General features: G+C 33.6%; 1 long non-coding RNA gene across 1 annotated transcript; it reads left to right on the forward strand.

Annotated features, from left to right (window-relative positions):
* The first annotated feature begins 3981 nt into the window (after positions 1–3981).
* LOC120705209 lies at positions 3982–4633 on the forward strand. Its single transcript, XR_005687842.1, has 3 exons — positions 3982–4147; positions 4266–4367; positions 4461–4633. It is a non-coding gene; the product is annotated as an uncharacterized LOC120705209 (long non-coding RNA).
* Positions 4634–6000: the final 1367 nt, after the last annotated feature.

Consider the following 6000-nt stretch of genomic DNA (forward strand, 5'->3'; position numbering starts at 1 on the left):
CATCGGCCACAGGTTTTTTCTTTTTCCCCCTTTCTCAAGTTGTGAAGAGGTAAGGGCACTTTAGTCTTTTTATTATTTTTCCGATCTCACTCCTATTCAGCCCATTCCCTTGAAACAAAACACTTCGTAGACCTCATTTCCATATTGCCCACACTACCCCCCTCACTATTCCCGTGTTTTTGGTCAAACAGAAGCGAGATCTGGGGGAGAAGCCTGCGATCGATTGCGACCTTATGGATCTCAACAAATCAGGCAAGCCACACCAATCCTCGTTGATTTTCCATTCTCCCTCTCATTCGCCCTTTTTGTTGGTTTTCTGTTACGTTAAACCACTAGAGAGAATCACAGCAATTTTTAGTCTCTCAGATCTGCGATTTGAATACATCAATTCCCTTTCACTATATGTCAGCATTTTTAATCATAAACGCGTGCAGTAGGATATCACTGATCTGATTTGCTGCATCCATCATCTCAAGAACATGTTTATTTTTATCTCATGGAAATCAGCAGCCTCGCTTTGGTTTATTATTTTTTTTCAGGGTTTTAATTCTCAAGCACTACAACTATGGAAAAGAAATTCGACACTTCGTGTTTTAAAATGCCAGCCCAAACACCATCCCACAGAAGTGATGTGGGCAAGGTTACTTTATTTTTTCTATTTTTTTAACAAATATGAAGCTAGATTTTTGATGTATTCTGATTTTCTTTTTCAAATAGACATAACTTTTGTTATTCTTTTTTTTCTTAGGATGTCTTAATGAACCATTCCATATTCAAGTTACTACATGTTATCAGCAAATTAACTCCAAGTCAGAAAGAAGTAGTATCAGATATTGGGTTTTCTTCCATTCTGGATCTTCAGTGCTCAACTATTCCAATGAATTTAGTGAAATGGCTAGCAGATCATTATGATACTGTAACAAATACAGTACATTTTGCTACTGGTTTTTCTTTTGCACTGAATGCTCAAGTGGTTAGAACAATTCTAGACATTCCAATTTCCCCAACACAAGTTCAATGCATACACTCAGACCAGTCATTCAACTTCTTCAAAAGTCAGATTATATCTGTTGGAAGCACACCATCTGTTGATGAGCTGGTCGCCTCGCTGACACCCAACACAGTTGGAGATCAATTTGCAAGGACATTCATGCTCTTAGTCTTGTCTTCATTCCTTTGCCCAAATGGAAAGAATTTATGCAGCTCAAAATTCTATTCGGCTATTCTATCTGTGCCTCAAATTAATCAACAAGATTGGTGTTCATTAGTTGTCAACTATCTCAATTCTTCAATCCAGAGGTACCAGATTGCAAAGAGACAGAATGAAAGAACACCTATCTTCATTGGTGGTTGTATCTTTGTCTTAGTGGTAATTATTAGTCCACACACCCCCTCAAGGTCATTTTTGTTTCTTTTTTCTGGAAGATTGTGCTATTTCAAACACAAATTTTATATTTTGCAGGTGGCTTATTTGGAATTTCTATACAATTCTGAATTCAATTTTGGTTTGGCTTCACCACGACTTAAGTATTGGACAACAAGTGTTATTCAAACATATGCTCTTCTTGATTCAACATCCAGTTCATTTGATACTTTTGGAAGACTTCCTGTGAGTAAAACAAACAATTAATATCCAGTTTTCTCATTTTATCTTTTCACTTTCTCTTATCTTTTTATTGCCCCCCTATTTGTTCTCTGCCCTTTTTAACGACACAAGTATATATATATGCTACTGAACATGTAATTATTTTCTTGCTGACAACATTATTTTACCATTAGATTAAACATCTTTGCTGCACTCCATTCAAAGATTGTTTCCAAGAACAAGATAAATCCTTTCATGTTTCAGAAGAGCTATCTAAACTTATAAAGGACAACTGCCCTGCAGAAAAATACTCAAATGTAAGTATGAAAAATAATTCACAAGTCTACAGAGAAATATTTTTTATTCACATTAATGCAATGGTTATGTGTTTTCAGGTAATGAGGGAACTTTCTGAAAAGTTCCACCAGTCCATATTTCAGTCATTGTTGCCGGATATCTCAGCTTTTGTGAATAGAATTCTTACAACCATTCATTCAAATAGATGTTCTACAACTGCTCAAATTTCACCAGATACTTTCAAACACCAAGAGAAGAGGCAAAAAACAATGAACTCTGAATATGATTCCCTTGTAAAGTCCTTCCAACCTCTGCCAGTTCCCACTCTCTCAAATTCGGCAACAGAATCTCAAGGCTTGAATGTTTTCGAACAATTGGTGGAAAAGCTTTGCTCAGAATTCATTGATCTCCCTGACAACACAGATTTTGATGGCCCTCAAACATGTTTACAAGACTTCATCGATGACCTGTTGCATTTTCAGTATGAACACAATAACAAAGACCAAGGAGCTGAAGTTGATCTGCGCGCCCTGGTTCAATTCAAATACGAAGGTACTATACATTCATCGATGGCCTATTACTTTTTTTTGCCAACTGTTTTACCTTTTCTTAATTTATTTTGTTTTGTTAATTTTCTTACAATCAGATCTCATATTGAGCAAAAGAAAACCTGAGGAAAAAGAAAATCTTGATTTCTTCATCCTAGAAAAGGTACAAGATGCACAAGACTGCAATGACAAAGATAAAGCCAATCAAGACAGTTTCAACAATCAAATTTCTGTTGTACCCAAAACCAGTGGCAGATTCTCTTATGGTGCAAAATATGGTTATTCATTGAATGAGGCTATGCTTGGCCCTTCAACAAGACAAACCACAGATCACAATTTCCCAAATTTTGATCTACTTGATCAAACAGAGAAATGCAACCAAACATCTCTTCAGCATGTAGACTTACCTTCAACAAGTGGGTTAACCAAAGGATTCGTCAAATGCAGCAAACTAATCAATGAAAATGAATATGGCTCTGTACCAAATGCAACAAATCCTCTGGAGTACAAGCAAACCATTTTCCCAACAGAAGTTGAGCACATTTTCTACTCCTTGTTGACATATAGCATATCTAAAAATAATTTCAGGTAATTGTACTGTCTCTTTCTCATATATTAGATTCTCAGTTTACTTTTCTTTATTTTTTGATTCTTTTTGTTATCCATTCTTAATTTTTATTTATTTCTAAAGTCCTAGGATTTTTGAAAAAGATGGCATTTGGGTAGATCAGAGAACCATATCTTTATCAATGATGTCAGGGGGATGGTTCCACTTCCGTGTCATGGACTGCTTCTGCAAATTGTTTGACTACAATCAACACCATCAAAATAATCAAATCTGCAAGCTACACCTTCCAAATGTTACAGCTGTAAGAATTCATATCCTTTTTTTCACTGTTCTTTCTTTGGCTTTTTCAGATTATTGCTTTTCTTCACATGCTACAATTTTTTCAATATTGAATGAACTCATTTCTGTTTTGCAATATATTTTGTTTTTCAGTCTATTCTGATGGACACATCCCTTGATACGAAAAAATACAAGACTGATTTCTTGCGTATCATTGGCGTGCAACCTGAAAAAGATGGACTGGTAAGTTTGAAAAGATTCAACAATTGCTTCTGAACCTCGGAACCTACATTGGCTGAATTTGGAACTTTCTGAACCTTTCTTCACAACATTCCAACAAAGTTATTATGTGTTTTCCAAAACTCATGAAATCCAACTATAGTTTGCAACTTTTCACCATGGTTGATTCATTTTTTTGTTTCAGATCCACATTCCTTGCTTTATTGACAAACAATGGGTGCTAATTGTGGTCAATTTTAGCAAAAGAAGGTTTGATGTATTATCCCCAGAATATGGTGCTGACAACACAATGAGAGTGATTAATTCCGTGATATACAACTTTAGAGTTTTGTTCATATTGGCTTTTCCAACTTTTGAAACTTTCAACATTCGTGACTTCAGTGTACGGTATAATGATGTCCCAAAACAGCAATCAAAGTAAGTGATTTATTTTTTTCCGCATTCTATATGATTTGTTTTCTGATGGCATAGTACATATAAAATTGAATAAACTGTTGAAATATTATTCCCATTTTTTTATTCTGCTGTAATCTTTTAACATGTTCTTTTTTTTTAAGATCGGACTCTGGTATTTTTGTCACCTATTTCATGGAAACCTTTGATGGAACAAACATTGCTTGGTTCACAAAGGTTAATATAATTAATTTCAAATAGACATTAATTTTTATATTTTTCATTCAATTCCAGTTACATTTTGTTCTAAATTTCATTTCGTTTTTTTTCTCTCTTTTTTTTGTCAATGTATCAGTGTGACATCCAAGCCCTAAAGGAGAAGAAATTGTTTCAGTTAGTTTTCAGCAAAGAAAACAAAGCAAGACCTTTAGTAGTTTCAAACTTCAGGCGTCAATATGTTAGTAAATTCTTTCTTCTAAAATTCATTTTTTCAAAGTTACTCCTTTGTCAATATTGTTCTCTCATTAACAAATAAGTTTTGTTTCTGCAGAATATAGGAGTCTATTAGACCTACGACAAATGCGAAGAATCATTGGCTCCAAAAAACATTCACCGCTGCAGATCTATTTTCTTTTATGTCTTGTTTTCGACACTGTAATGTAAGACCAACTGTTAAGAAATGTGCTGGTTCTCACGAGACCAAACAAATGATACTGCAGAATAGTTTTTACATTTGCCCTTGTTTTCGACAGTGTTTCTTTTTAAATCTGTACTGATCAATTTGCCAGGTTCTATTAGTACCACAGTTATAGTATTTCATAATTCTGAGTGTTCTGGAATATTATCAAAGTTCCAAGGAACATTTTATAATGTTTGGGAACATTTAAAATATTCACAAACTAATTTAAAATGGTTAGAAACATTCCAAAAATGTTCATGTGGAATTTGTTCTGGAAACAATTCAGAATGTCTAGGAACATTTAAAATGTTATGGAACTTTTTCAAAATGTTCCGGAACTTTTTCAAAATGTCTAGGAACTTTTTAAAATGTTCCACCAAACTTTTTGCCACACGACATTTCTAAAATATGTTCCGGAACTTTTAAAATGTTTAGGAACATTTCAAAATGTTCCTGAACTTTTTTAACTGTTCCGAAACATTTCCCCCCTCCCCCCTAGAACATTTTTGACTTCTTGGTGAACAATTCAAAATGTTTTGAATGTTCTAAATATTTACTCTTGAGAACTTTTCTAATGTTCTGGAACATTCTACAAAGTTCCAAGGAACATTTTCAAATATTTAAAAATATGTTCCAGAACTTTTAAAATGTTTAGGAACATTTTCAAAATGTTCCGAAACATTTTTAAAGTGTTCTGGAACATTTTGCCCCTCCCCCCAAAACATTTTGTGTCTTTTCGGTGAACAATTTGAAATGTTTTTAATGTTCTAATATTTACTCTCGAGAACTTTTCTAATGTTCTGGAACATTCTCCAAAGTTCCAAGGAACAATTTTAGAATTTTTGGAAAAAGTTCTGGAACTTTTTAAAATGTTCACGAGGAATTTGGTCCGGAACATTTCAAAATGTCTAGGAACTTTTTAAAATGTTCCACAAAACTTTTTGCCACAAAAAATCTAAAAATGAATTACATATTTTACAAATATGTTCCGAAACTTTTAAAATGTTGAGGAACATTTCAAAATGTTCCGGAACTTTTTTTAACTGTTCTGGAACATTTTCCCCCCTTCCCCCTAGAACATTTTTGACTTTTTGGTGAACAATTCGAAATGTTTTGAATGTTCTAAATATTTACTCTCGAGAACTTTTCTAATGTTCTGGAACATTCTACAAAGTTCCAAGGAACATTTTTAAATATAAAAGAACATTTTTTAAATTTTTGAAAAAAGTTCTGGAACTTTTTAAAATGTTCATGAGGAATTTGTTCTGGAACATTTCAAAATGTCTAGGAACTTTTTAAAATGTTCCGCAGAACTTTTTGCACACGGCATTTCTAAAATATGTTCCCGAACTTTTAAAATGTTTAGGAACATTTCAAAATGTTCCGGAACTTTTTTAAAATGTTCTGGAAC

Source organism: Panicum virgatum, chromosome 4K, assembly GCF_016808335.1.
Source record: "Panicum virgatum strain AP13 chromosome 4K, P.virgatum_v5, whole genome shotgun sequence".
Classification (NCBI taxonomy): domain Eukaryota; kingdom Viridiplantae; phylum Streptophyta; class Magnoliopsida; order Poales; family Poaceae; genus Panicum; species Panicum virgatum.